At 48.4% G+C, this 20283-nt stretch overlaps 1 protein-coding gene across 4 annotated transcripts in view; it reads left to right on the top strand.

Annotated features, from left to right (window-relative positions):
* Positions 1-20283, top strand: part of PDYN (prodynorphin) — a 73464-nt gene that overhangs the window by 45602 nt on the left and 7579 nt on the right. For 2 of the 4 annotated variants that reach the window (XM_050745198.1, XM_050745197.1), the window contains exons 1-2: positions 11422-12271; positions 13589-13648. The gene's annotated coding sequence lies outside the window, so the exon portion shown is untranslated. Of the gene's footprint in view, positions 1-11421; positions 12272-13588; positions 13649-20283 lie in introns of those variants that run through there. The other 2 variants (XM_050745200.1, XM_050745199.1) reach the window with 1 other exon arrangement.

The following is a 20283-nucleotide window of genomic DNA, read 5'->3' as shown; positions in this document are numbered from 1 at the left end:
TTCCTGGGCAAGGAAAAGGCAGCAGTCATCGATGCCTTCTCCAGCTGCTTTCATCCATGTCTGTCACCCAAGAATGTAGGCAGCTCTGAGTCAGAACGGGCTGTGGAAGTTCTGACTCAGATACTCAGATGTATATGGTAGAGTCATATATGTGGTATACAGTAGCCCAAGAGAGATAGGTCTGGGATTAACAGGCTGAAACTGAGTGTTTTCATTTTGACCCACATTTATTTCATGCATTCTATAAATATTTATTGAGTGCTTCCCATGGCCTAGAACTGTTATAGGAGCTACAGCTATACAGTCAAGTACAAGAAAGACAAGATTTCTGGCTTCCTGAAACTTACATTCTAGTGGATGAGAGAAAGAATAAACAAGTACACAAATGTGTAGAATAATTCCAAGCAAGAGGATAGATGATGATAGATAAGGTGTCTTTTAGATAAGGTGATCATGGGAGACCTCTTTGAGGAGGTGTCATTTGAGCACAGATGTGAATGAATTGAGAGAATAAGACATGCAAATATTAAGGGAGGCAGCTTTCTAACTAGAAGCAACAACAAGAGCAAACACCCTGAGATGGGAACAATATGCATATCCAAGGACCAGAAAGGGAGCCAGTGTGAGTGGAGCAGATTAGACATTAGGGGACACGAAGACCAGATCCTGTAGGTCTTGAGGAGGACAAAGCAGGGTGTCTGGAATATGAAAAACACAAAATGACAGTTGCTGATGCACCTGCTATCATTTATTGATCACTGAGTATGCAGTAGACACTGTGCTAAGCATTTACATATATTAATTTCATACTTGCATCAACCCTATGAGGAAAGTGAAGTTATTCCTCTATTTCACTGATAAGAAAATTGAAGCCCAGAGAGATTAAGCAACTTGCCAAAGATCACACAGCTAGTCCAGGGCCGAGCCAGGCAGTCTGGCTCTGGAGCCCTTCATTGCTCCTAATCACTGTATTCTACTGATAAAAACATCATTACTCAGAGAGGTAAGTGAATTGCCTAGTTAGTTATACATAGGCCAGAAATGATGGATCAGACTTGAATCCTAGGATTCAGCCCTAGGGTATTTCCACTGCACCACACTGCCTCTTTCTGTGGTAAAGCAGAACAAAGGAGAGAGGCTGTTCTGTGACACCCCCACAGAGGCACGGAGCAATTTTAATGCTGCCAGCGAGCCCCATGGGGACTGTATTTAAATGATGATCTGCACTGTGCGGTTGTCTGATATTCCCTCCCACTCACCTTTCTCAAATGTGAAAACCATGTCACTCCATGCACCCTACCCAACATGTAAATGCTTTACCAAGGAAGCTGAACCTTTCTGTATGGATTTGGGGTGTTGAGAAAGCTCCCTCCTTAAATGCCATTGTTTCAGGGGCTTGTAAAGATGACTCAGAGAGAGAGAGAGAGAGAGAGAGAGAGAAAGCTGCAATGGAAAATTAATGATCTTATCTGAGATGGGACCCAGGCTGAAGGCTCAGCTTTAGGCTGATAAAGGTCCTTCAGCGAGGGCTCCAAGGAGTCCTGAGTTGTCACTGACCATTTATTTAAAGAGAACTCAGAAGCAAGGCTACCAGCTACTTCCATTCCCCACAACTTTTAATATTCCTGAGTGTGTCACAAAACTGGGAGGGTGTGGAGTGTGCGTGTTGAAGGATGTATTTGCATGAGTGCTGCTCTTGTTTCTCTCTGTGTGTGTTTGTCTGTGTGTATTTGGGTGAGGTTGTGCTTCTGTAAGTTTGTGTGTGAATCTGAGTACTAGTGAGGGTCTGTGTATTTGGCCATGCTTGTGTGTGTCTGTTCAAAACCAGGTGTATGTATGTTTGTTTGGTGTGAATCTGTGTATATTGGTCTGTGGGTACTTGTGGGTCTCTGGGTGAGGATCTCTATGAGGGGAGGAATCCTAGATGTTTAGTTAGAAATTGGCAAATGCAGGTGGGCTAGAATAATGGAAGTAGTTACAGTGCGGGTCTTTTGATGCCGCTAATGAGGTAGGAGAATAAAAAGCGGTGAGGTTACACCACATATAAAACCTTTAAAAAGTTTTCATCTTCAATTCGGGGAGGATCAGTTACTGTTAATAATAATAGCAGTTTATAATTAATAGTAGTATTGTGGAACCAGTCACATCAGCTCCCATTTCAAGAATACCTACTGTATGCTTCATTATATTTAGCATCTGCCATTCTCATGACAACTCTGTGCTTTTCTCTATGTCCATTTCACCAAGGAGGCAACTGGAGCTCAGAGAGGTTGAGTAACTTGCCCAGGGTCACACAGTTAGCAGGAGTGGAGCCCGGAGGAGAACTCAGGCATAATTGACACCAGAGGCTGAGTTTTTTCCCCTCTCCAGACTGCAATTCTTCACCTACACCAGCCACTACCTCAGCTCCAGCCGGACTCCAGCCCCGGAACGTGAAGAAGAGGATGGCAGAGCAGGCACAACACAAAGGGAGAACAAGGTTCTAGGCCCCGCTTGCCCATGGAGTTGTGTGGCCTTAAGACAATAGTCTTCCCTCTGCACCTCCATTTCCTCGCCACAGAAGTGAGAATCTGGATTCATTGTCTCCTGCTCTGACAGGGCCACAGGGGTGGGGTCTTTGTGGGTGGTCCCTATACCACCTGGGGATTGTTGACCTGAAAAAGGGCCTCTGTGGGGAGACAGAAGAGGAAATTCAAGATCTGTGCCACCTGGCCTAGGGCACTCACTCCTTTCCTTCCCAGTTGTGGGGGATGCACCTGCTTGGGCCTCAGCCCCCATTCCCATCCACGCCCCCTCTTCTCCTTGGTGCACTTTCCTGTATTGCAGAGATAGGAGTTGAAAACTATTTTCCCCAGCCTCCCTTGCAGCTAAAGTTCTCGATGTTGATTATATTCTGTCAATTATCTAGGCTGTATGAGATTTGACTCTGGAATTGAAACAGAGGCCATCTCTCTGCTGCTGTGGCTCTTTCCTCCAGCAAGAGCCATCACGGCAGCATGGGGGGGTTTGCAGCAGCATCTCAGAGTCTGGCCACCCCCATGGGTGTTGAGAGGCAGTTGTGATGATGTCATGGTGGCTCCCCAGCCCCAGCTTCCAGATCCCTGGACTCAAGGGTGACAGTAAGTTCTTGAACTCACTATTTGCAGGGGTGGTCTCCCGTTTGCCTGACTGTCTGATTGCATGCCTTGTTGGTCAGGTAGCATTCTGGGAGTCATTTACGGAGGCCCTGTTGACTCCTCCAGCACCTTCCCTCCCCTAGCACCTTTTAGAGTTCCTTATCCCCTATGTTAAATCAACTTTTGCTTTAAAAAGCCTGGATGATTTCTTTCGGCTGCACAGAACCATTTCTGATCACCATGGAGCACTTCTACTCAGACTTCAAAACCCAGCCTTGGTCTCCAGCGCCAGGATGACTTCCCATATTGAACAGACTAGCCTGGGTACTTCTGTATATCCATACCTGTATCTCAGCCCTGTCCAGGTGGTGCTGAAATTACTGGAAGTACTGTTTACTTGCTATCATCCCTGCCAGCTTGTGATCCCCAGAGGATAGGAACTGGGTCATCTCAGTCATGCAGCTGAGTGTTTAGCAGAAAACCTGGCCTATAATACATACTCCAGGTGTTTTGTGGAATTAATACAGAAAAGGCCACAATTTGGCCGGGCGCGGTGGCTCATGCCTGTAATCCCAGCACTTTGGGAGGCCAAGGCGGGCGGATCACGAGGTCAGGAGATCGAGACCATCCTGGCTAGCGTGGTGAAGCCCTGTCTCTACTAAAAAAATGAAAAAAAAAAAAAAATTAGCCAGGCATGGTGGCAGGCGCCCATAGTCCCAGCTACTAGGGAGGCTGAGGCAGGAGAATGGCGTGAACCCGGGAGGCGGAGTTTGCAGTGAGCTGAGATTGTGCCAAAAAAAAAAAAAAAAACAACAAAAAAAGAAAAGGCCATACAATTTGTCAGCTCAATAGGATTTAGGAGAAACTGTAAGATTTATGACTGAGAAAAAAGCAATTTAACTCCCGCTTTGGCAAAAAGAAACTTACCTGGCATACAGAGCTATTATTCGGAGTGAGGTACATTATGGGGCTCATGGGATCATGAGGAGCAGGTCTTAGATGAGGGGTCTTTTTTTTTTTTTTTTTTTTTTTTTTTTTTTTTTTTTTGACGGAGTCTTGCTCTGTCGCCCAGACTGGAGTGCAGTGGTGCGATCTCAGCTCACTGCAAGCTCCGCCTCCTGGGTTTACGCCATTCTCCCGCCTCAGCCTCCTGAGTAGCTGGGACTACAGGCGCCCGCCACCTCGCCCGGCTAGTTTTTTTTGTATTTTTTAGTAGAGACGGGGTTTCACCGTGTTAGCCAGGATGGTCTCGATCTCCTGACCTCGTGATCCACCCGTCTCGGCCTCCCAAAGTGCTGGGATTACGGGCTTGAGCCACCGCGCCCGGCCGAGGGGTCTTATTTCAGATCAAATACCCAGGATCTCTGGGCAGGTCTATTCTCTTGCTGATGCCCAGGCTGCTGCTGAGGAATTAGGAGCTGGTGGTGTTTGAGAGGTAGCTTGATGAGGGAAAAGAGCCCTGGCTTTTGAGGCAGACAGACTGGGGTTTATATCCCAGCTATAACACATTCTGTGTAATCTCAGACAAGTGACTGAGCCCTCAGCTCGGTTTCCTCATCTACAAAGTGGAGCTAATGATATTTACCTCCTAGAGTTGTTGTGAGGGTTAAATGAGATAGTTTAGGAGATGTGTCTGGCACCAGCAGAGACTTGATGTGTGGAGGCTGTGATTAGATTTTAGTGATTTTTAGATTTTTAGATTTGAGATGTAAGGTTTTTCTCTCTCTCTCTTTTTTTTTTTTTTTTTTTTTTTGCAGGGGGCTAAAAGCGTTTCACAGTATTACCCAGTGAAGTCTAGACCAGGCATCCAGTCCTGCCACTGACCTCTTGTTCGACTGGCAGCAGAGGTCAGGTGCATGTTCCAGACACGTGATCATAAATGTTAAGCCTGTAGTCCGGACCTAGAACATAGTAGGTGCTCAGTAAACAGGTGTCCCTCCTTACCATGTGCTGGTCAAATTCTTGTTCAGGTCTTGGTCCCAGAAGGCTAGGAAGGACAGAGGAGCATCATGGGTGGATGTGACAAAGCAGAAAGGGGCACAGACTTTGGAGCTATACAGACCTTGATGTGAGTCCTGACTCTGTCCCTGTCCTGCTGTGCTACTTGGGAAGTCATTTCACCTCTCAGTGTCTCAGTTTCTTCATCTGCAAAGTAGAACTTACAGTGCCTGCCTAACTGGGCTACTGAGAGGTTACTAAAGATCATGTATCCCTGTTCTTAGTGTTCTGCCTGGTGCAGGGTGACTCTCAGTGGATAATAGCATGTATGCATTTGCTGCTTTTGGGTTTCAGCTTGCCTCTGTGAGGTAGTAGTGCAAAGCATGGTCTTTGCAGTCAGAGGAACTTGGGGTCTATTCCATTTATGAGCTGTATGACCTCAGGCAACTGGCCACCTCTCTAAGTTCAGTTTCTTCCTCTGGCAGATGAAGGCAAAAATAGCACCTACCTTGTTGATTTGCTATGAGGATTAAATGAGATAATAATACATAGAGACAAACTAGCAGAGCGATGGGAACCAAGTAGACGGACAATGTCTATTAGCTTAGAGTGTGGAAGTTGTGCTGCCAGCTGAGGCAAAATAGGAAAGAAGGTGAAATTTTGCCCACTGGGAGTGGGTAGTTTGGTGGATTCATAATGCTGTTGCAACCATTACCACTGTCTACTACCAGAACGTTTTCATCACCCCAAGCAGAAACTCCGGGCCATTTAAGCAATAACTCCCCTCTTCCCCTCCACCTAGCTCTTGATAAATGTTACTCTTTCTCTCTGAATTTTCCTGTTCTAGGTACCTCATAGAGGTGGAATCGTACAGTATTTGTCCTTTTGCGTCTGGTTTATTTCGCTTAGCGTAATGTTTTCAAGGTTTGCCCAAGCTGTAGCATGATCCGAACTTTATTCCTTTTTATAACTAAATAATTATTTGTTGTATGTGCATCTGCCACATGTCGTTTATCTATTCTTCTGTTGATGAACACTCAGATTGTTTTTAACTTTTGCTGATTGTGAATAATGCTGGTATAGGCGGGGCATGGTGATCACACTTGCAATCCTAGCACTTTGGGAGACTGAAGTGGGAGGATCACTTGAGGCCAGGAGTTTGAGACCAGCCTGGGCAACATAATGAGATCCTGTCCCTAAAATAAATAAATAAATAAATAAATAAATAAATAAATAAATAAGCTGGCTTACAGGGAACTGTGATCACATTACTACACTCCAACCTGGGTGATAGAGTGAAACACTGTCTCTAAATTAATGGTGATGATGATGATGATAATGATGCTATAAACTTTGGTGTACAGGTATCTGTTTGAGTCCTTATTTTCAATTATTTTGGGTATATATGTAGGAATGAAACTGCTGGGTCATATGGTAATTCTATGGTTAACATTTTGAGGAACCATCAAAATTTTTTTTCCATAGCACTGCACCATTTTACATTCCAGTCATAACACATGAAGTTTTCAGTGTCTCCATTTCTTTGACATTGGCTCTTTGAGATGCATTAGGAGACCCATCTTTGTTTGGCAAACTCCTATTAATCCTTCAAAACCCACCTCAGAGTTTACCTACTCAGGGATCCCCAGACAGAGTACATCACTGCTGCCTTGTATCTTGCATTGCTTTGCTTTTGCACCCACTCCGTGGCGTTTTATGACAACAGATATCCCTTACTGGACTGTGAGCTTGTTGAGCGTAGGAATCATGTTGGATTTGAATCTGAATCACCAGCACCAGAGCAACAAGAAATGCTCATGAGCCAGATTAAATGATTGAGTAACTTCCCTCCAGATCTCTGAGTTCTCTGTCCACATGGAGAGCCATTGCCAACCTTTTCCAGCCTCCAAATGCGCTTCAGATAAAGTGCTATGTTGACCTGGCCCTTGGGTCCTGTGTGACTTCTCCATTTCCCATCTTTCACTCTGTGCTCCAGCCACACTGAACCACTTGTTGTTCTCTTAGTCACTAACTCAACGAATGTGTACTGAGCACCCACAATGTGCCAGGCAAGACAAAAGGCCTACCTCCCTAGAGTTTACTCTCCACCAGTGGAAACAGGCAATAATCAGATAAACCAATACATATATTGCATCAGGGAGGGATAATTGCTGTGGAGACTGACAGAGGTAGATGAGGGATGGAGAGGGACGGAACATAGATTTTGCAGAAGAGACCTGTTTCGGGAAGTGACGTTTAAGCCCAAAACCAGATGCAGTGATGGAAGGAATATGGGGAAAAGTGTGTTCCTCAGAGAAGACACAGCAAGCGCAAAGTCCCCGAAGCAGGAATGTGCTTGGTGTGTTTGAGGAGCAGCAGGGAGGCCAGGGCAACTACAGGAAGTGGGGAGGACAGGAGGTCAGCAGAGAGCAGACCCTCCAAGTGAGGCATGTGGACCTTCTTCCAAGTCAGATGAAAACCACTGGATTGTTTTAAGCAGGGGTGAAGTACAATCTGAGTTGCTTTTTTTTTTTTTTTTTTTGAGACAAGGTTTCACTCCTTTCACTCAGGCTGGAGTGCAATGGCATGATCTCCGCTCAACTGCAACCTCTGCCTCCCAGGTGCAAGCAATTCTCCTGCCTCAGCCTCCCAAGTAGCTGGGATCACAGGCACCTACCACCATCCCTGGCTAATTTTTGTATTTTTAGTAGAGACAGGATTTCACCATGTTGGCCAAGCTGGTCTTGAACTCCCAACCTCAGGTGATCCACCTGCCTCGGCCTCCCAAAGTGCTGGGATTACAGTAGTATGAGCCACATCACCTGGCCTGAGTTGCATTTAAAAGAATCTCTCTGGCTGCTGAGGAGCGAATACTAGGATGGGTAAGGGCAGAGGCAGGAGCCAGCCATCTAGGAGAGAAGTGATAGCGACTGGGGGCCCAGGCAATAGAGCCAGAGGCAGTGAAGATGTGCTGAGGAGGTGTCAGGGCAAGAGAAAGAGGGGAGTCAAGAGTGACTACCCCACCATCCCACTCAACTCTTCTTGCTTCTAGGCCTTTGCCTGAGCTGTTCCCCCTGCCCAAGATGCCCTTTCTTGCCCTCTGCCTGGAAAACTCCCACCTGTGCCTCAGTCCTCAGTTTCATGCTCACTTTCTCCAGGAAGCCTTCCCCCAACTCCTCAGCAGACTGGCTTGGGAGCCCCTCTTCTGTTCCCACAGTTTTCCAGGCCTCCTAGCCCCTACTTGCCATACTGCTGTGAGTGGCTGTTCCTATATCTGCTCTTCAACCTGGATGGTGAGGACAAAGAGGGCAAAGTTGTGTGTGGTATGTTAAGCCCTAAGGACTTAGCACAAAGAATGGTACATTGGGATGTTTCAATATAAAAGAATAAGGGGGGGGAGAAGAAAGAGAAAGAGAGAGAGAGAGAGAGAGAGAGAGAGAGAGAGAGAGAGAGAGAGAGAGAGAATGAGCACAGCTCCTGACTCCCTCTTGCAGCAGCGAGGCACAAACAAGATGGCTTGGGCAGTGGGCGTCTCTCACGCGCTCGCCCACCCAGCCCCGGTGTGGACATTCACGCTGGACACATTGTAGCATGAAAAGTGATTTGGGAGACTTGATGCTGACCAGAGGACCGGAACTTAATTCCACTGAAGTCCTCCTGAGTGATTCATGTTGCCTGCCGCCACCTTTCCAGGCTGACAGGGGACTAGAGAACGCACACAGAGCTCCGTGCATGAAGCAGAGCAGGGAGCAGAGCACCCAGACGCGGTGCAGCTCATGGCTGGGGTACAAGCCTGGAGTCGGATTGCCTGGGATCAGGCTGTGCTCTGCCACTTTCTAGTTACATGGCTTTGTGCGAGTGACTTAACTTCTCCCAGCCTCTGTTTCCTTCTCTGTAAGGTGGGGGCAGGAATTGCATCTAATGGCAGAATGGTGGGGAGAATCAGGTGTTGATCCGTGTCAAGTGTTTACAATGGGGCCTGGTAGCAGACAGCCCTTCAGAAATGCTGGCTTTGTTTCGTAACTTTTCCATCTTCCACCCTGTGCTTCCTGAATCCTACCTAATGGAATGATTTGAGGACTGGTTGTTTTAAGTATTTCCTTTTCTTTATTCTTTGCCTTTTGCCCACCTCGAGATCTGCAGTAGAGACTGGTTGTGCACGGAGGATGTGCAGGGAAGGGAGCATGCTAGAGTTTTGGAATGAGCCCTGACGTCTGTATAAAAGGTAGCAGCATCATCCTGTCTTCAGAAGATGACTCAGGCACTCAGAGAGGTGAAGTATCCATCACTTGTCACACAGTGAGGAAGCAGTGGCGTCGGGATCTAAGCCCAAGTGAGTCTGGCTGAGCCATGGTACCCACCCCCCAGGCTGCTGCCCACAGGGCCGGCACCATGACTGGTGCATCACTGAGCCCAGGAGAGGGTGAGCTTTATGGCAAGGTTCTCCAAGACTGAGGAGGAAGGCTGCTCCTGGCCTCCTCCTACGTGTGTGTGTGTAAAGGAAGTTGCGGAAGGAAAGGAAAAGCAAATGCAGGAACTATTTGCTCTTGAGGCGACAGTAGACTCAGGGGGTGAAGGATATTAAACATCAATGGCTTAATGAGGATTATCCACGAGTGTCTCTACTCTCACCGCCCCGACTTCCCTCTGGTGAATAACAGTCAGGAGAGGCCTCTGCTCCTCTGCTCTTCCAGTGCCTGCTGACTGCCAGCCATGGGAGCCATTGTACTCCCTCTCTAAGAGTCTCCGTGTATTCGAAGGTTATTGCCAAGAGTTTATAGAGACAGAGATTAGGAGAAGGAGGAAATGAAAAATGAGGATAGAGAGCAGCTGGAGTGAGGCTTTGGCCTTGGGGATGAAGAAGACGTTCACTTTGGGCTCCCAGATTCCTGGGTGGCAACAAATAGACTCCACCCGTGTCCTCTGGCACCATGCAAGAAGCCAGCCTGAGATGTGGTCAAGTGCTTGTGGACCCTGTGCACTGGCTATCACACACTGGGCAGGGGCTTGCCCTTAGGGCACCAGGAGTCGCTTGCACCTGCCAGTCAGACCCCTTGTGCTGCCTCGGGAAGAGGAGACAGGGAGGAGAAGGAAAGTGAGGCTGTGGGTCCAGAGGGGAGTGTGGCGGGGCTGCAGTGACCTGAGGGATGGGTCTCTGTTCCTCCTCCCTCCCTGGGTGACTGGGGCTCTCTGAACTTCTGCTGCCTTCTCCATCTGAGGACGCATTGTGAGATCTACACCACAGGTTTTCTTGTTGTGAGGATGTGATGGAACGTGGAAATGTCTGAGGCATAGTAAGTGCTCAGCAAACAGCCCCTTCTACCTTCCCCCTTATGTGAGAGTTTAATGAGCCAGGTGCAGGGAGAGGAGGATGCCCCGGAGAACCTGCTGCATCAGAGCTGGAGTGATGTGGTTTATTAGGAATGATGGGAGCAGAACACTCGCTCCGTACCAGCTGCTTTAAGTGCTATTGACACATCCTCCTTTCACCCTCACAAGAGCTCAAGAGCCCAAGAGCCCCATGATACTGTTGTCCCCATTGTACAGATGAGCAATTAGAGGTTGAAGTTGTCAGCTTGTCTAAGGTCTCCCTGATAGTGAGTGGCAGACCTGAGTCAAATTCACATCTTAAATGTCATTAAGCACAGCCTGTATATGGAGAGGCTGAGTCCCAGAGAAGGAAACTGGCCCCAGCCCTCAGTGTGGGCAGATTCAAACCTGGGGAGAGGCAAGGGATGGGGCAGAAACTTGGAGGACATGTCAACCTGACTGGATTCTAGCTAGATGACTTGCTGTGTGTCTTTAGGCAAGTTTCTCAGCTCTCAAACCTCTGTTTTCTCATCTGTAAGATGGGGATAATATTAACCAACTGACTAGGTCATGAGGATTGAATCTGACGACTCTAGCTAACTGCCTGGTACAGCCAGGTGCCCACAAGATGGGCGGCCCTGCCAGACTTCTGAAATAGTTGTGCCTCCCACCACAAACTGTCTGCTATTGACTGAGAAGAGAAGCATGTTCTCTTCCAAACTCAGAGACCCCTATGTTCTGGAAGATCTTAGTAGCAGTGAGGAGTGCTACCTTCAAGCTGCTACTGGTCCAGGCCAAGGGTATATCTAGGTGGGTCCGTCTCTCACCCAGAGTGTGTGCTGAGGCACATTGCAGCCCATATTTTGAGGGGTTTTTCCTGCTATTCATTTTGTGTTGCCGCCAAAGAAAACTAAACTACAGCTCCTGGCTGTCGGGGAAGAGCTGTGCTTCTGCCAGGGCTAGTGTGCCTGGCACTAGCTCAGGCATGTACCAGAGCTGAATGCTGTTTGCAGGCAAATGTACACACAAAAAGATTCCAGCACACGCGTGCACCAGCCAACACAGAGTTGCCACAGCACACAACACCGGGCCACGCACGTGCCTGCTGACTCGGCTGCCATCTCCCCACTGTCTTCCATGATCAGAAGACTCTCTCAGCCTCTGTCTGTCTCCGCGTCTGTCTGTCTGTGGATCAGTGTGTTTTGAGTCTGACTGTCTTCCCGGTTGGTTTCCTTTTCTCTTGCTCTGTCCCTCTCTCCTTGTGTTTCTACCCATCTCCCTATCTCTGCCACTCTCTGTCTCTGTTTTTCTTTCTTTCTCCCCTCCTTTGTAACACTCCCTAGGTCCGACATTGCCTCTTTCTCCATTTCTGATTCTCTCTGTTTTTCTGACTCTCTCTCTCTCTCTCTCTCTCTTTCTCTAACTCTTCTGTCTCTGTCCTTCCCTGTCTCCTTTTTCTATGACACTCTCCTAGAAACGCATCAAATACTGAAGTGGCCGGATTTCAAGTGACAAACAGCACTACACCCAGAATCCGCCCCCCCTCCCCAACACGGCTGCCTTCCTCCTCCACATCCCTGTCACGAAGAGAAGCCTATTGTGTCGGGCCCAGGGAGTTCGAGTTGAAGGGCCTGGGGGTCTGTGCTCTGACTGCTCTCAGCCACTTCCCCATTGGCTCCCAGCAGCCTGTGCTCAGCAAGGGCTGAGCGACAGGGGAGGCTCTCGTCCATAAAAGAGGGGAAGAGGCACCAGAACTGCCATTCGAAGGGGCTTTGGTGGTGTTCACAGCTGCCTATTTAGCACCTCCTCCCAAGCCGGAGTCAGGGAGGCCCCTGAGCCTTGGACCGGCCACCTGCCACCCCCGACCTGCTCAGCCAGAAGCTGCCCAGGGACAAAGCAGAGCACAGGTAATATCCAGAGGGGGCACTGGAATTCTATCTCTTGGTTTTATTTGCTTATTCCTGGTCCTCTGGACCTAGAGATGGTGGGAGGTCGGGCTGGGGATTTTAGGTTTGGGTCTGATTATCTAGCAAAGGAGCAAAGGTAGTTACAGTTAGGAGGCTAGTTCACAAAAGCCAGACCAGTGAGAGACTGCTGTTTGGAATCTCCCTTTCTGCACAGTCCTAGCTTAAACAGGTGGTGAGCTGTCTCCCAAGAGGACCACACTATGGCTTAGCTCCAGGGTCTCCTTCCCCTTGCAGTCTCCCACACAGCAGTTCCCATGCCATTCCCAGGATCTGGGGGGGGGGGGGAATGGGACACCCTGGGTGGGAGAAGTGAGAGGTTTCACTAATCAGGGTGATTTTAAAGGTCAATGATTCTCATTGGACTTAGAGAACAAGGGCTTGGGGACATTAATGAGATCTAAGGCTCTGGCATTTATCACATAACATGTACATCAATGTACAGCCAGTTTCGGCCTTTTCATTCTTTTCGGATTGTGTTTAATTGCTGACAGCGTGCTGGTTTGAATGGCTTCTTTCGATGGAATTTGATACAGGATGAAGTTTGGGGGTGTTTCGTTGGAAGGGAATGGGAAAAGGGAGTGACAACAAGCCAGGAGGCCCAGGCTTAGCAGGCGTTTGCTTGTCAATTTTACTTGGAAAGGACTTGTTGCTCCCCTATTAATCACAGCCAGAGGAGTCCAAGGCCAGGAGGAAGCTCAAAGGGAAAGCCATTTGCTCGCTGGTCCAGAGATCCATATTCAGAAAAGTACCGCGTCTCAAAGTTTGATTCTAGCAAAAAGCTGATGAGCTTCGGGAAAAAAAGAAAAAAAGAAAAAAAAAAGAAAAAAGAAAGAAAGAAAAAAAAGCCTGCTGACTACTCCAAGGTTGAAGAGTAAATTCTGCAACTGCTTACTTTTTTCTGGGGATCCAAGAATCCCTTCAAGCTCTACAAACATTACTTAATTAAGTCTCCAGGCTTCCCAGGGGAAACAAGCTCTTTCGATTATTGGATCTGATTTCAGTTCCCCTCCCACAGACTGAAAGTCTTCATTATCATCTTTCTTCCAAGGGTTGCTGAAATACACAAGGCTTGCCTTTCTAATTTGACAGGCATCCCAGTCGAGATCCATTGCAAAGCACTGCAGAGTGCTTTCCATCCTCTTCTGTTCTTTCTCACCCCAGGCCTCACTCCCACCCTGCTGTGGCACCTTCCTTCTCTTTTCCCTTCCTCTCCTCCCCCCAGTCCCACCACACCTTGCCTTTGTTCTATTTTTGCAGGTCATTTATCTCCAGGCTTTGAGATCTGCGTGGGGGGAGCTGTTGCAGCAGCCCAAGCCGGTGAGTTATACTGCCTGGGGGTGGTTTGCGTTCACTGACGGGATCTCAAGCCCACTGCTTTGCCCCAGCTGTGATAGGTGGCAGGCAAATCCTATGTCTCTGTTGGCAGCTGGGAGGGGGATGTCACACTGGTTCCTGAGGCTCTGTGGCAGAAAGCAGCACATTTTAAGGGAGCAGGCAAAGGGATTGGCTCTGGGGCTATTTGAGAAATTTGCCATCTTAAAATACGTGGAAGGAGTTAAGGTTTCTTGAAGTAACTCCTGGGAGCCAGGAATTTTCCATCTGTCATCTACACGTGTGTCTCACAACACCTGAAACAGTGCTGGGCTGAAATCCCAGATCCTACCACTCACTTACTGTGTGACTTTGGAACAGTAGCAGTCCCTCCCTGAGTCTCACTTTCCTTACCTGTATGATGAGAATAATAATAATATTCACCTCCTAAGGTTATTGCAAGCCTCCACGGGATACAGCAATACGCCTGGCATTCAGTAGGTGCTCAATAAATACTGGTATGACTGCTCAGATTTTCACTGTTACAAAGTGGTGAGGTTGGACCTTTCTCTCTATCGATTATCATATCGCTGATCATCCCACTCCATCATGCTGTGTGCTATGTCCAGGAAATATGATCTAACGTCTAAAATTGTCATCTGTGGGGCTGGTGCTCCTTTCCCCTCCCCATCCCAACAGAAGACTTTTTATTTCATCTGCTGCATCAGGATCATGAAGTCTCTTTTTGATCGATACTCCCTCACTCCCCCTCCCACTACCCACCTCCTTGGGTCATTCCTGCACAATTGTTGTATTTATTAGGTCTCTTCCATCATGGTAAGAGAGATCAATAGTTACTGGTTCGATTTCAATGCATGCCTGAGAAAGTGTGGTTACACAGCTGATTTCTCTCACCGTATTCACTCATCTCAGCCCGCGATTGTTGGCTAATCTTGCTGGGTCCGACAAAGTGATAAACCTGTTTCACTGAGACAGAGCTGGTCACTGTGGTAGGCAGTAAACATCGGCTGGAGACACCCAGGTAAGCCCAGGATCAGACGCTCGATATGGAGTGAGGTCTGTTAGTGCTTTGAAGCGCAGCCTCATCAGTCCCTCCCAGGCTGGATCCAAACTGATGCTTCTGGCAGGAGGACAATGGCCCAGGTCCATGAGGCACATGGCTTGGCTCAGGGGGCTCCTCCTGGAGTCCATCCAGGTCATCCCACTGGCCAGAGCGGTTGGCCACAAGCTGCAGACATATGCACCGAGGCAATCTGTTGATGCATTGGCTTGAACTGCCATTTGGTCCCTGTCCTATTCCTGGACAATTTGATTTAACTTGACAACGGTTTACTGAGCAGTTATTATGTGGCAGGGTCTCTTGCCCACTGGTCCCTAGGAACAAAGGGCAGACTCAGAGAGCAGCAGGAGGGAGAGAATTGGTGTTTGTGATTCACACAATAGGTCAGCATCCTGAATCAAAATCTTCTTTCCCTCCCCACTTCTCTCTCTTATTTTGTTCACTTCCCTTCTCTCTTTTCCCTCTTCTTCCCCTCCTCCTCATCCCCTCCCCTTCTATTCCTATTTGTCCTCTCCTCATCTGTATGTCTCATCTTGTGTTTTTTTCCCACATGGTCCTCCACCTCTCTGCTTTTTCCTGGTATCTTGGTCTCTTTTTCTGTGTGTGCAGGTCTCACCTCTGCCATTCTTTTGGACCCATGTCTTTTTCTCTGTGTCTCTGTTTCTAACTCTTTTTATGTCTCTCTCTCTCTCTGTGTCTCTTCATCTCCATATCTCTCTAGCTCATCCTCTTTTTGCCTTTCTCCCCATCCCTTAATTGCACCAGAAAACAAAAAGGGTGGCGGTTCCATGCAAGCCTTGCTCTTGAAAAACATTCTTTTAAATATGCAGTGAGTGATCCCACCAGGACCATCGCCTGCAAGGCCGTCTTTCCCTCTGGTCTCTGCACAGCAAATGCAGCTGACCACCAAATGGGACCCTCGTCCAATTCTGTGCTTTGATCTTTGCCAGGCTAAAGGGTGGGTTTACTTTCTGTTCAGAACCCAAGCTTCCTTCTCATTGATCATTCATCTTCTGTTATGACGCTAACACCTAACAAGGGGCACCACTGTTTCAAGTTCAGGGGCTCCCTTTGCCAACCTCCTGGAGACCCACAAGGGTGAACTTTATACTTTTGAGTGTGGGGTAAAAGTTCCTGAAATGGTTTCAACATCAGGAGTGGGAGAGTTTGGGAGGTTATCTGAAAGACAGTTGAGACATATTTAGGCCTTGGGATGGTTTGTGGCATGGAGTAAGCAGACTGACTTTGAAGTCTTACTCTGCTGTTTCCTTGCTTCTTGGTCTTGGCCCAGTCTTTTAGATTCTCTGAGCCTCTGTTTTCCCCATCTGGAAATGGAACTCGTAGTTCCCAACCCACTGGATTCTCTTCAAGAGAAGAGAGAAATAATTGAGATAAAGTGGATAGCGAAGAGCTTGTCTCTTCTCAGAGTTACACCCTAAATGGGGAATGCGATGGACTCAGAGTCCCAGCTCTGTCATGCTCTGTGGCCGCGGAGAGGTACTTTATCACTTGGTCCTCACCTTCCCATCCGGATCCCAAGCCTGTAATATGAGCCCCTGCCCCCTAGCGTCCACAGGAGGCAGCTGGAGTGCGCGGTGCTTGGTGCAGAGCAGCGTCTCAGTCCTTGCTGGCTGTTAGGATGGTTGTCATTGGAGGGTCATTGAAACAATGCCATCTCTTTAGTGGGAGTCATGGTTCGGGTGTGGGAGGCTGGAGTTCTGTTTCCATTTCCCTCCTGACTCATGATGTGACCTTAAACAAGTGACTTCATTTCTACCTTTTCCCATTTCCTCTTTCATCAAATAGGGATAATCATATGCGCTAAAGTGCTCACAGAGATAATTGCGATGTTAAATCAAGCCATTATTATTCCATGCTGGCTTTTTAAATAAAAATGCTTGCGGCTCCTCTGAGCCCTCAGCTGACTACAATATAGAAATATCATCGAGGAGCCAAGAGGTCAAAAAGTTCATTCCCTTTCAAGGAACTTTGGGCCCTGGGTGAAGAGAGCGTCTACTTTGTGCTGGCCCTTTAAGCGGTGCTGTCTCAGTGCAGGAAGATGATATACCCCATTTACAGATGAGAAGACTGAGGCTTGTGAGGCTTGTGGAGGAGGTGGTACCAAATGACCGCAGAGCCCATGCCTTTCCCTCTCAAGGGAAAGGAAAATCCCATGGCAAGCCTCCCTAGGTCCTCTCAGTATTTGCCGGGAGAGCGCCCAGGCAACTAGAAAGGGCTCAAGGCTGAAGAACAGGGCCAGTTGCCTCCTGCCTTTTCCATCGGGAAACCTACCTGACCTCCTGGTGAGAGATCCATCCACTAGCAAGACATAAAAAATGTTTTATTATTTGAGAATATGTTCACATGCCTGAGGACTCAAGAAAGTTAGCTTAAAACTATTAGAATCATAAAATGTTTATAAAACCAGTGAAAGTACGGTCAGCAAACCTTGTCTGTAAAGGACCAGAGAGTAAATATTTTGGGCTTTCTGGGCCCCACAGTCTCTGTTTCAACAATTAACACGGCTTTTGCAGCATGAAAACAACCACAGACATAGATGCAAACAAAGGGGCATGGGTGTTGCATTAGCCAAGGTTCTCCAGATGCAAACAAAAGGGGCCTATCCACAGAAAGAGATTTACGGGCCGGGCGCGGTGGCTCAAGCCTGTAATCCCATTTGGGAGCCAAGGTTCACAAGGTCAGGAGATCGAGACCACAGTGAAACCCCGTCTCTACTAGCGGTGGCGGGCGCCTGTAGTCCCAGCTACTCAGGAGGCAGGCAGGAGAATGGCGGGAACCCGGGAGGCGGAGCTTGCAGTGAGCCGAGATCACGCCACTGCATCCAGCCTGGGCGACAGAGCGAGACTCCGAAAAAAAAAAAAAAAAAAAAAAGAAAGAGATTTACGGAAGGAATTGGCTGATGCAATTAGGGAGGCTGGTGAGTCTGAAACAACCCCTCCTGTTAGAGGAGAATCACCCCACTGCCCCAACAGCCCCTCTTTCCCCTACTGGGCTGTTACAAAGCACCCGAGGTAGCGGCTGAGATAAAGCTTCACAAACTGCCAAGTGCAAAGGACTTTGCTTTGTGCGGCCTCCGGGTCCTCGGCCAAGTCTGTGAAAGAACACCATGCAGGCCCTCCATCAGGGTGAGACGCTGACATCATGCCTCCCGCTCACCGAGGGGGCCTGCTTCCCACTTCTCATCCGGATGATCGACCAAGTTCCTTTCCTCCTTGGCCCATCCCTAAGCGGACATGATAGGCAGGCAGGGCTCTCTCTCATGTATGACTTCCCAGCTCCATTCCTTGGCAAATCCCCATCAGAAAGGTCGAAATGCTTCCCCCGGGGCCCATCTGACATTGTTCAGTAAAGTATTTATCCTATAAAAGGAAGGAAATAGGATCACCTGTGAAATTGTGAGGGCGAATGTGTCTCTACTAGGGTCGCCTTTTAACCCAGAGGGATCTGGACAGGAGCCCAACTCCCCCATTCATGAGTCCAGGGGAACTTGGACGAGCAAGTTCCCCTTTCTCGGCCTCAGTCTGCCCCTCTGTAAAATGGGTATTAAAAAACCATGCACCTCTGGGGTTGCTGTGAGGATTGGAGCTAATATGTACAAAGCCATAATGCACAACCTGGCTCCCAGTAGGCTCCTGAGAATTGGTGACTGTTCCTGGGTTGACAGGATCGTGGATGAAGGGCACTCAACCCAGACCAACACCCAGCAGGCCCTCCGTCCACGGCAGTGAGTCATGCAGCAGCATTTTTCATTTCTGCAGTGTGCCAAGCTCTTTATGATCTCTCCTTTTTGCCCTCTTCTTTTCCTATCTCCTACAGCTCCAGTAAGACTAGACTGGAGCCTTCATACTCCACTCTCCAAAGCACCTACTATGTGCCAGGTACTTCAAGCACATGCCAGGTGCTTCACATGTGATCATTTATTTAATTCCTATGCCCATGCTCTGAAGCATTATTATTAGCCCCATTTTGTAGCTGAGAAAACTGAGGCACAGTAAAGCTAAGTCATTTTCCTAAAGTGGTGGTAAGTGGTGGGCTGAGACCTGAGCCCACGTTACTGACCATTTGCTGATCCTGCTTCGGGGTCAGGAAAGCATTTGCGGTCCCACCTGTCCTTTCTCACCAGCTGTGTCCTCGCCACCCCATGCTGCTTCTCCAAGTTAGAGAGGGTAATTCAGGGGCTGCAGACTCACACGTCTGTCAGGTACTCGGCAGTGAGGGAAGCCCCGGGTGGTTCTGCGGGTGGTGATGGGCAGCATGGCTCTTCCTCTGTGACTGTTGCCATATTGAAATACAGGCTCAATGTCCCCAGGCCTTTTGTTTTTTCAAGACAAATTGAAAATTGAGATTTTTTTTTTTAAATGTAAAATTTCCTAATTTTAAAATATTGCCTGTTTATTTTCATAACTAATTGGTGTGCAGCTCCTGCTCATTCTAGCCCTATATGAAGTACTGGGACACCATTCATTCATTCATTGATTCATTCATCCATCACTCAAACTTCCTTAGTCTGCCAGTCACATTTAGATCAAATGCAAACTCTCCCTTGGCCTGTAAGAGCCGGCATTATCCGTCCTCTGCCCACCTCTTTGCTTTTCAACCCCAGTCTCTCCCCTTACGTCCCTTCATCCACCCTGGCCTCTTTGTCATCCTCAAGCACAACACACTCGCACCTCAGCGACCCCCTCCCCCCACCATGTGCCCATAAGGGACTCAGACAGGTAAGTGGTCATTTCGTGATGGAGCCAGCATAGGAGGCTGTGGGATCTCAAAGGAGGGAACTAATCCAGACACACTTCCTGGAAGAGGCAACTGAGGCTAAGTTTTGAATAATGAATAAGAATTAGCCAGGTCAAAGCGTGATGGGAGTGGATGAGTGGCGTGACAGAGATGTTCCTGGCAGAGGAAACCCTGTGTGCAAAGGCTTGGAGGGCGGGGTGCATGGAGCATTTGTTTTGAAATTGCAGGTGGTTTGGTCAAGCCCAGGACGGGCAGAACTCACATCCAATCTGTCTGGGTGCTGTGTACTTGTGTGTACTTGCTGGGATACCTTGGACAGACTATGTGATCTTTCTGTGTCTCCATTTTCTCATCCATGAATGGGGAGAATGTGAGTCCCAGCCTTATGGAGTTGTCATAAGGACCCCCTTCCAATAAGACACATACAGTTCTGAGCACAGGGGCAGGCACGCAGGGAGCACTAGCAAATGTCAGCTGTCGGTATTAGGAGAGCCTGGGGGTGCTGGTGACGGGGACAAGCTTCCTCTGGAAGCCAGAGGACACAGGGCAGAGGTGCAGTCAGATCTGCATTTCAGAAGGGTCCTCCAGCTGCTACGTGGAAAGTGTCTACGAGGGAAAGATTGGAGGCTACTCCAGAACCAGGTGGAGGTTGAGATGGACCCTGGAGGGAGAAGTTGGAGGCTGGAGATGAGGGGACTGAAGGGGCCTGGGCAGTATACAGCGGTTACGAAGGTAACTCTGGAGCCAGACAGCCTGGTACAAATCCCAACTTTGCCACTTACTCACTGTAGAATCTTGGCAG

This window comes from Macaca thibetana, chromosome 10 (genome assembly GCF_024542745.1).
Source record: "Macaca thibetana thibetana isolate TM-01 chromosome 10, ASM2454274v1, whole genome shotgun sequence".
NCBI lineage: Eukaryota > Metazoa > Chordata > Mammalia > Primates > Cercopithecidae > Macaca > Macaca thibetana.
Note: the sequence above shows the minus strand (reverse complement) of the source record. Positions and strands in the feature narration are given on the sequence as shown.